The sequence below is a fragment of the Tenrec ecaudatus genome, chromosome 16 (assembly GCF_050624435.1).
Source record: "Tenrec ecaudatus isolate mTenEca1 chromosome 16, mTenEca1.hap1, whole genome shotgun sequence".
Lineage (NCBI taxonomy): Eukaryota > Metazoa > Chordata > Mammalia > Afrosoricida > Tenrecidae > Tenrec > Tenrec ecaudatus.
Window position 1 is genome coordinate 111,617,834 of NC_134545.1, and position 11,326 is coordinate 111,629,159.

Genomic DNA, 11,326 nt, shown 5'->3' on the forward strand with positions numbered 1-11,326 from the left:
GGAAGCTGGGGTCTCGCTGAGACTCAAGTTTCCTCTTGTTCCTCCCTTGCTCAGGGGTGGGGGGGCACTCCAGTGGGTTTGACTGATAGCCAGGCTCCTTCTCCTCTGCCCCTGCTTGGCGGGGGGTGGGCTGAGGTAGGGATGATGCTGAGGCTCCATCCTGCTTCCCTGGGCACCCTCCTGGGGAATCCTGAGTTGGGCATCATGCTGAGACCCCACCCAGCTTCCCAGGGGCTTTCTATGTCAGCCGTGTCCTGAGGATAACCGGCCACCCTTCTCAGACACCCAGCTCTCCATTTTAGTGCCTCCAGCCCGGAGGCACTGCCAATAGCTTTATTGATTTCCTGCCAAAGCAGACCTCAGAGTCCTCGGACTTTTCCTGTGCTCAGAATCGGCAATGAGTCCCAGGGAGAAGCCCTGGGTGACAGCTCCCAGCCCCTCTGGTCCTCACTGCTCTGGAAGCTCTCTGATTGTGCAAACAGGTCGTCTTACTCCTCTCATTGTCTGCCATGCTGCCCTGGACAAACATGCTACAAAAAGGCTTCTTTGCGGTGTTGGGAAGCCTATCTGTGTGTCACATGGAGGAGTGAGCTTTCCTGGGCCGTGCCATGCGCTTCCAACAGTCTCAGCTGTCTGGGAAGGAGGGAAGAAGAGGAGTTGATGTCTCTGAACGACAGTGCTGGTGAGAATGCTGACTCTTCCCTGGACTCACGGCGAATAAAATTCTCCTGGAAGAGGGACAAAGAGAGCGCTGCCCCAGTGAAGAGGGTGGGGGAGGCTTCCTCTCCTGTGCTTGGGACGTGTGATGGGAGGGCTCAGTCCTGGCGAGGACCTCCCTCATGCTTGTAAAGAACAGGATGGGGAATGAGAGGCAGCTGTGGGTGAGAGGATGGTCACAGGGGCCGCAGCAAAGGGACCAAACAAGACAGACGCAGCTTCCAATGTTGTTATTGTCCCTCTGGCCTCACTTGGGTCATTCTTTAGGGGAGCACAGTTCTCACGTGTGGGGTCCTCCCCTTTTGCGCTGGCCTGTGATTTACTTAGAGCAGTGGTTCTCAACCTTCCTAACGCCGCAAGCCTTTCATATAGTTCCTCATGTGCTGGTGACTCCCAACCATAACATTGTTTTCGATGCTACTTCATAGCTGTCATTTTGCTACTGTTATGAACCAGGTGTCCCTGTGAAAGGGTCATTCGACCCCCAAAGGGGTCGCGACCCACAGATTGAGAACTGCGAACTTAGACGATGTCTCCAAAGGAGGCCGTTTCCATCACAGTTGAGAGCTACCTCAGGGTGATGGTCTCTGGGAGTCCTGACTGAGCAGGTCCGGAAGTCTAAGCCTAGCACCCAACCCTGTGATCTGTGTTGACGACGCAATGTCTAGCTCGTTGTTTCTATGGCTGCAGACAGCTCTGCATTTGGTAGGCAAGAATGTAAACTACCAGTAGAAAGTGTGGGCATGAGGCATACATCCAGAGGAAAGGGTCAGTCCCTACAGGAAGAAGTGACCTCCATCCCCACCCGTCTCATAGAGGCTAAGGGCTATTTTGTGCTGGGCGGGGCGGGGCTCGGGGTCACTCCCTGGATGGCTGGATATTGGGGTGCTCAAAGTCAGCTTGCCCTGATCTGACAGGAGTCTATGTGGGTGCGTGCTCAGACAGGCAGCTCTTCTCCCGGGTTTGGTCCAGATGAAGCCCTTGTTCACAGGCAGCTCAGCGTGATGGTGACAGTCACACACTGAGTGTCACGGGAAAGAGGAGACCTCTGCAGACACGGTGCTGAGGAGGATCCCAGCTCCGGAAACTCCCAACACAGTGGGGTTTGCAGGAGGTTTTCTCCCAAAAGTGGATCACCAGGACTTTGCTCCTAGTCTCTCTTAGTCAGCATGCAACAACGCAGAAGTCCCCAGGGACAGAGGGCTGCGGGCCAGGAACTGAACCCAAATTTCCCAAGGACACACCACTGACCCCTACCCTCTCCAAACAGCCAGCAAGACAGATGACAGAGCCTTACTCCATGAACTCACCGTCGCCTGTCGGAAGGCCAGGCTGCAGACCCTGGAGAATGGTCTGGCAGTCAGATGGACATGGCTGCCCACGTGGATAGTTTCACAGACTAGAGGCTGGAGTCAGACGGTGGGAATGTGAATAGCTTTGGCTTTAAGACTGGTGACCATGTCCAAGCCAGGCTCTCTCTCCCAAGGACTCCGAGGAGGAGGGTCCCCGGCTCTTTCCACTCCTGCCCCTGGGGCATTCCTTGGAGTTCGGTGACGTGTGGAGGGGTTTCACTCCCTGTCTGTTTGTCTATCTGAGTCTGCTTTTCTTTTTGATCAGAGGCCACTCAGAGGAGATTAGGGCCAGGACCCAGCCTACTTTCTGCCTGACTTCTTGCCCACAACCAGGGCAGGGGGGAGGGGGGGAGGGTGATGAACGCACGTGCTCATGATCTCACAGTGCAGTCAGCTGATGCCCACTCATGGCGACCCCTTAGGGCAGGGTTTGAATGCCTCGTGGGTTTCCCAGACTGGGATTCTTTTTGGGAATAGAAAGACTCGCCTTTCTCCTGTGGAGTGGCTGGTGGTTCTGAACTGCGGACTTTGTGGATCGCAGCCTAATTCGTCACCACTATGCCACCAGGGATCCTGAAGACAGATGAGCACATGTAATGATAACAATCATAATACAGGCGTAGGAAGACACCGGAAGACAGGCACAATCTCGTTAACAGCGATTAGCTGTGACTCTTATTGTTAAATTATTCATGCCTTAATATCTGAATTTGGGAAGAGACGCTCAGCTTGGCTGTCATCCGGAGGGAGACAGGGTGTGTCTGGGGCACATGCTCTGGAGCTCTGGGTGCAGGACTTCCTCCCAGTCCAGTCTGGGTACCCACCTGGGAGGCGAAACCTTGCCCCCAAGAGATGGAAGAAAAATGTGGTGTCAGCCGACATTCATCACCCCAAACAGGACCAGGCAACGTCTCCTCCAGTGAATCCTTGAGCTCGGGCAGGCATGATTTATGGGCACTTCTGAACACCAAAACACCTCTGCAGTTACCCCTCCCCCTGGGGCCACCTTCTCGGCCGCCGTGTCCTGTTCCTCCAGGCAGACGCTGAACAGACGCCAGTGCACAGGGAACTGGGAACTCTTCTCAGTCCCAGGCCAGTGTCTTAGCAACAATTTAAGGCCTCTGCTGCCCTGGTGGAATATCAGAGGCTTCTTCTCTTTTAAAGAGCCCACAGGATAAACTGTCCGAGGGTGATTTAAAAAGAGAATAAAGAAGAGGGCGACTGATTTAGAATACTCCTCCAGATTATTCTTCCTCGGGCTGCCAGTGTCACTGGTCAGGTCTCAGGTGCTCGATTCCCAGAGCGAGGTCCCAGCTGCTGCTGCTGCCAGGTGTCTGCTCTGATCCGGGTCCTCAGGTGGGGGCGAGGCTGGCCAGGGTGAGAATGAAGCAGGCCTGTGAGTCTGAAGGCCCATACATCCACGGGGATCAGCAGCTGCCCAGTTGGCTCCTTCTCATGCCCCTGAGTGCCACAGAGGGTCAGGCTACCCAGCCTGGGCCAGCATCACCCTGCTGGCTCAAATCTCTTATTATGGTCACTCTGCAGATACATCTCATGATGGGCGGCCCTGCTGTCCCTAACCCTCTCTGTCACCAACCACGATCCTCTTCCCCAGACATTGAGATTTCCCCAAAGTTAGCAAGATAATCACCCACCCACCCCCGTCACTTCTGAGGCAGCTCCTGGCTGAGTTTCTCCTTGGACTGATAGGTTTGTTCCTCTGGAAGTCCAGTGCTGACATTCTTTGCCAATAAGACACCTTCTGTCTCTCAGAGCCTAGCTGAAGGGATGCCAATGAAGAGACCAATCAGAGGCATGGGCAGGACCCAGGGGACCACAAAGTGAGGGGAGGGGTGATTCACTGAGGGGCTGGGGAGGGTCCTAAAAGGACAGGGCCTGTCTAGTCTTGCTGGGTGTCTGGGAGTTAGGCCAAGACAGGGAAGTGAGGAGGAGGGAGAGGAACAGCTGCCTGCTCCTCCCTCCCACCACCTCCCGCTCTTAACCCCACGCTGATACGCCCCCTCCAGGCTAAACCCAGTGCTGCCATCTGGGGGGCCGTCCCCAGCACCAAGCAAGGCTGCAGATAGCTCGAGTACACCAGACAGTCACTCTTATATGACACTGCCACGGCATCAATGACAAGGTGCCACCATGGGGGAAACCACACCCAATCTGTTTTCCACAGGATCCCAAACAAAACCAAACTCACTGTGGCTGAGTCCACGCCAACTCTCAGCGACCCCATGGGGTGAGGCAGAGCTGCAGCTGTGAGTTGCCGAGACTCACTCTCACGCCGTGGACATGGTTCTTAGCTCTGGCCCAGAGCTGCTCAAGATGGCATCCACCAAGGGCTCCCACTTCACCGAGAGGATGAGTTCACGGGCTGGTTGGTGCTCACAGCTTACCTGTAGGGAGGACACGGGCACAGAAGCCCTGCCTGTTGGAACCCCTGCCTCCCTCCCTGCACAGTGTCTCCTTGGTGTTCAGTCCGGTCCCTGCAAGTCTCTAGTTGATGGGAGCTTTTGAGAGCTTCTCCGTGTGGATTTTTCCAATTCCAAATGAGCTCTGTTTCTCCATCTGCCTCAAAGCCGAATCAGTCTACAGTTAGAAGAGTCAGGTACCGCTCGTGTCCGATGTCAGTCAATCAGTCCTTCCTCATAGTCTGTCGTGCATGTGCCTTATAACTTTCTGTATGGTTTGGAGTTGCCTTAATGGCCGTGCATTGAAGTTTTATTTGGGCACAAAAAGCATGAAAGAAACACGTCCAGATACACAGGAGCATCATCAGTCTAATCATATAGCAACAGCCATGTTGAACACTCATGAACACAGTGTCACCTGGTTGCTATTGTGAATATGCACCTTAAATATTTACTACACTCAGCTTTGCAAGAGTTGGCCCATCACTACTGGTTGTACACAAGGCTTGGCATGAGTGCACGGGCAACCAAGGACGAGAAACAGATGCAGACACGCATGCGTGTAAGAGAGAGCTTTATAACAAAGAGCAACGGCTGGGTTGAGTCGAGAGAGAAACATTCATAGACACACATATGTGGATAAGAAACAGCTTTATAGAGAAGAGTACTTGTACATTAAGAAAACAGCCCAGTCCAGATTTAGTCCATAAGTCCTATATTAGCCCATATGTCCAATACCAATCTGTAAATTCCTCTTCAGACTCATGCAACACATGCAATGACGCCGGATGCAGGAAGATCACAGGCCAGTGGGTGGAAAGTCTTGTGGATCCAGTGGCGGTGGAAGCATCTTAGTGCTGGTGTGGGTCTCCACGTGACCCTTCAAGCTCCAAGGCTCTGACTTCATCAGTGTAGTTCCATATGTCTTGTCAGCAGTAATGTCTCACAAGGAGACGAAGCAAAGAGTGTGTCCTGCCTCCAGGGAGGAAGATAGGAGTTCCCAGAATCCTCAGCAGAAGGCCATGCCCACACAGAGGCCTTGTTGGTCTCCACATGGCTCCACGTGACTCATTAACAGGAAGGTGAAGGCAGTGAAAGAGAGAAAGAGAGAGAGAGAGAGAGAGAGAGAGTTCAAGGAATCATCATCAGGCTGAACTGATGGGCAGACTAAATTCCACCCTATATTTATTTAGCAAGTTGACATGAAATTATGTCACAACCATATGGCTCTGTTGCGTAACAAGATAAGGGGGTGTCCCTCTCCATGTGTAGAGGCCCCTTACAGGAGGTTGGAAGCCAATGAAGGCTAAAGAGCATGCGCCAATTCAGGCCCTTGAGCCAGGTGAGCTAAATACCGTCGACCACGCCTCCCAGCGGAAAGCCCTAAAAGCCAGAACCTGGAGCCCACCACCCTCTTCTTCCAGCTGCTCCTCGGTCTTCTGCTCAGCCAGCCCTTAGGCTCTCCCTCCCACCCCTTCAGGCCGGCACGTGGGTGTGCAGGGCCCTGAGGGTGCTTGTGCTCAGTGACTGTAAAGCCTGAAACTTCTCTCCTTTGTGAGACCCACATGGATCACAAACTGGGTTTTAGCATGAATTCTTTCTCCTATGAAGCCAAGGACCAAGGTGTTTCCCACCCAAGGAATCTAACAGCTCGTTGAGCCAAAGTTTCTGATTCCCATCAAACGACCCTTCCCTGCATGGATTTAGTAAGAAGGTGGGTTAAGATACTAATGGGATTCACCTGTGGGTAATTCCATCCTACTGTGTATAAAATGAGCCCTCTGAGAGGCGGAGGCATCTCATGACCAGCAGGAGCCAAGGTTGAGCGTGTCCTCTGGGTCCCTGCGCAGTGACCCTCCTGGATCCAGATAATGGCTACAAATCAAGAGGAGTAGCCGCAGAACCAGGAGACAGTGAGCAACTTAAGCTGAGAGGCTCTTGAGCTGGAGGCTGGCTTGCTGAGTGGTGCCCGTGGTACTAAGTCACTGACCCAAGGAAGTGGAACGTGGTGCCTTCGGGCTGAGACTTCATGGAGTGGGGTGCCTTCCGGCATGTAATTCGGGGAGCTGGTTAGCTGGCAGGGGAGTTTCGGCTGAATGCCTTCAGGTTGAGGCTTACAGCAGAGTGATATGCCCCTTGGGCATTTATTAGGAAACCTGACAGAACTCTCTAACAGCTCCTGACAAACAATCCAGCCCCGAAGCCTTTCTCACTGGCATTACAACTTGCTAACTTCTTTATTAAATCCTTGAATTGGGAATTTTGTCTGTGCGTCCTGTGTAGGCATGGCGATGGATACTGCGGTAGAAGAGAGAACGCTGATTAAGACAACACCGTGGGTAAGCTACGACTGCTGTATTTCCAGGAATATGTCAAGAGCATCGCTGTGGAATCGTGTAAATCTTTATTAAACAAAACGAGCCAAGTGGGAGGCTGCTGCTGCTTCACAGGTGGTATTTCCATCCCTCGACCCCCTCCCATCATGCTCTGCACAGCAGGGGGTCAGAGGGAACGAGGATGGGCCTCGAGGAGATGGATTGGCACAGTAACTGTAACAGCATGACCCCAAGCGTGAGGGGGGCACAGGCCCGTGATAGCGGTGCTCTGTGCTACTGGACACAGGCTTGCAGGGAGCGGACCCGACTCGCCAGCACCTAACCCCTCACCCCACCCCTTCCCCAGAGCGCCCCTCGGAACCTTGCGACTCAGAGGAGACCATTTTCTTTGAGGTTTGGGAACACGAAGACGTCTGAAGGGGCAAGGTCGGGGCTGTCGGGTGGATGGGATAAGTCTCCCCGGAGGAAGTCTCTTAGGACAGCCTCGTGCTGCCTTCAAAGAATGAGCAGGTGCAATATCCTGATAGAAAAAACCTCGGCGCAAGTTCCCGGACCTCTTTCTCACCAATGCAGCTTTCAATTTTCTTCAGACGTCTTCATGATAAGCCTGTGGATCAGCTGGTGCCCTTCAGGGAAACCCATCAGTCCTTGGGAATCCCCCAAATGGTCACAGCAGCCTTCAGAGCTGCCCTCTCTGCCGTGAATTTATCCTTGAGCTCTCCCTGCCTTCCTGAAAACACTCGGCGTGCCGACAGTGCCGGTGCCTGCAGCGGCATTCTCGAGAATATGCCATGAACCTTCAATGATTTGGCTCTTTTGAAAAATGTGAAGTTAGCCTTGACCCAAACAGGTGCCTCTCCCCCGTGGCCTGAATCTGTTAACACGTTGAACAGCAAGGATGTCGTGTGGAGGAGGCAGAGAAGCCCAGTGCAGGCCGGCTGTTTGCAGCTACCCCACGTGCGCGTGAATGTGGATATTGGCTAAGAGAGCCCCACAGCGAATCAGTGCGTCTGAGTGGTGTGCAGGGGAAGATGATTGATCTGTCTAGAAGCACAGAAGGCTCCTTATAGACAAGGACAGCAAGACATCATCTCACACCCTCTGGCTGTACTGTCAGGAGAGACCAGTCCCTGGAGAGGAGCTCCGTGCCCAGTGAAGTAGAGGGGCAGCGAAAAGAGGGGGTTCTCGTGGCGAGGACCGACACCGCAGCTGCGCCATTGGGCTCAGGCACAGAAACAATTGTGAGGATGACCCGGGACCGAGCGGTGTTTGGTTGTGCGGTGCATCCTGTCACTGAGCAGGCACCGACTCAAGGACTCTTCACAGCACCCTGTCCTGCAGTGCCCCGTGTTTTTCTCAGCTTCACGCATGAGTCTTAGACAGGTGCCTGATCACAGAGGCCTGTGTGAACTCGCCTGGTTTGGAATAGCCCCGTGTGTGTCTGAACTCCAACCCTGGGAGCAATACCCTTTGAGTCCCCTTGGATGGCCAGCTCTGGCCCCTCCCTAGACTGTCCCCCCCACCCTTCTCCCTCATCTGTGCAGTCCACAGATGTCATCCCCTGGCCCTATGTCAGTCGCTGGCCCAGCAGGCTCCTCCCTGCCTCAGAGCTCCTGGGTTTGCTGGTCTCCCCAGCTGCAGGGAACTTCCTGGTTCCTGTCAGGACCCCATTCCCACATGACCTCACACTTCCTGGTGATCGATTCAAGTTGCCCTTGGTAGCCAATCACAAAGTCCAGGGCAGGTACATGGACCCAGAGGGCCCAGCATGGATGCCCCACAATGCCTGTCACATGACTGCTAGTGAAGCCAGATCCTGTGGGTGCAGGCGACCCCGCCCCATCTCCACACACTCACCCAGGTATGTGGGCACAGAGCATCACCTGTGGGTGTCAGTGAGCCTGCCCAGACTCAGAGCAGGCCATAGGGGGCAGGGATCAGGCTGAGAGTCTACTGAGCCCTGCTCCGCTCCCAGCTCAGCCACATGGCCCCACCTGCAGGGGAGGAAGACCCCTTCCCGGTAGACAGGCTGCAGGGTGGCATATGGGTGGCAATCACGTTTGGGCCAGAACACTGGGTGCAGCCATTTCCCAGCCCGTCTGCCCTGAATACCCAGCATGGCCACCATTCCTGCCTAAGAGACCTTGTTTTCTCTGACGACAGTAAGACTGGCCAAGCTGCTGTTGGGTGGGGCCCAGGACACGGGGGCAGGCCTCGCAATGTGGACACAGGGCTCTCCCTATGGCTTTGGACATGGTTCCTCACTCTCACCACCACATGCAAAGGCTGTAGGTGTGCGGGCAGGACTGACACAAGTCCCTCAGCCTCTCCCCTCCAGCTACTTTGACAATGCTATTCCTTACACTCACCGTCACACTCATCCCTCTCTCACTCTCTTTCACACTGATCCCCGCTCACACTCTCTTTCACACTCATCCCCTCACACTCATCCCCTCACACTCATCCCTCTCACACTCCTGCACACTCATCCCCGCTCACACCCTCCTTCACACTCATCCCTCTCACACTCATCCCTCTTGCACTCTCCTGCACACTCATCCCCTCACACTCATCCCTCTCACACTCATCCCTCTCACACTCATCCCTCTCACACTCTCCTTCACACTCATCCCCGCTCACACTCTCCTTCACACTCATCCCCGCTCACACTCTCCCTCACACTCATCCCTCTCACACTCATCCCTCTCACACTCATCCCTCTCTCACTCTCTTTCACACTGATCCCCGCTCACACTCTCCTTCACACTCATCCCTCTCACACTCATCCCTCTCACACTCATCCCTCTCACACTCATCCCTCTCATCCCTCTCATCCCTCTCTCACTCTTTCACACTGATCCCCGCTCACACTCTCCTTCACACTCATCCCTCTCACACTCATCCCTCTCATCCCTCTCTCACTCTTTCACACTGATCCCCGCTCACACTCTCCTTCACACTCATCCCTCTCACACTCATCCCTCTCACACTCTCCTTCACACTCATCCCCTCTCACACTCATCTACACACTCACCCTCATCTCCACACACTCACCCTCATCTCCACACACTCACCCTCATCCACACTCATCCTCACATTCATCTTCACAGTTATCCACACACTCACACTCATCTTCATATACTCACCCTCATCCACACTCATACCCACACACACACTCCCTCTCATCCACACACATCCCCACACTCAGTCTCACACCCATCCCCAGTTGGAAACAAGATGCTCTGGGAGACTATGACCTCTCCCCTCAGGCTCCGGACCCTGAGCATCTTTCATAGGCCCCCTGGCTGCAAGGAGAGGCAGGGCTGATCCTCCCTGCACGGTCCACCAACTGAAGTGGGGCTGTCTACTTGACATGGCCTACCAGGTGTGTGTGTGGGGGGGGGGGCACTGTAAATCCCCCAACCTAATACCCTGTCTTTTCTTTTCTTTTTGAGAGAAAGAAAGAACTCATGCCATCAAGCCAATGTTGACTCATCCCAGAGACCAGGGTGTCCTCAGGAGATGAGCTTGGGCCTGTGCAACCTCTGGTGGCCATTGGGGGGTCAACAAGTCAGACCCGACTCACAGCAAGCTCATGCCTGCAAAATGAGCCCCTGTCCCATCCTCACCCCCATCGCTGGGTTAGTCGGTTGCCACAGCCATTGTTTCAACCCATCTCCTTGAGGGGCCTCTTCTTTCTTGCTGCCCCTCAGCTTAACCAAGCACAGTGTCCTTCTCTGGGGACCGGCCCCTCCTGACAGCAAGTCCATAGCACGAGAGTGCAACCAAGTGTCGCTGCCCTCGGTCCACGGCGCATCCTGGCTGGACTCCGCCTTCGAATGTCAGCATGGCCTCAAGCTGCCCCTGCATCAAACCACACTCTTCAGGGAGCTCAAACCAAGCGCATCTACGCATAGCTGGTACATGGGGACAAAGCAAAGGACAAGCCCGCAGCCCAGCACAGAGGCCACCCTGCCTGATATTATGAACTGGAATTCCAAACTACTGGCCAATATCACATGCTCACCGTGCTCCCTGCAGAGCAAGCGGGGGCGGGTGCTCCAGTTCACTCACGGGGTCGGGAGAAAGGCCTGGCTGTCTCTTCGGAAGGCTCAGACACTGAAGACCCTCTGGAGCACATGGGGTCCCCAGGAATGGGCTAGAAGTCTCCCCAAAACCAAACCAGCAAGGCCTGCGGGTGTTGGAGGTCCACACTTGGCACCCACAGCTGTAGGAACAGCACATCCAATCTGCTTCAAGGCAGGCTGCCCCGCCGTGTGGATGTCACAGGCTGGCAGAGGCAGAGGTTTGAAATCAGTCCAATGGCCCACAGCCGCTCCTGGGACAAGGAGGTGACAGCACAGGAGATGGAGGAGCCAGCCATCAGCTCCAACTGCGGCAACAGAAGGAGTAGGGCTGAAAGGCGTTGCTGCTTCTCTCTCTCTCTCTCTCGCTCTCTCTCTCTCTCTCTCTCTCTCTCTCTCTCTCTCTCCCTCAGACA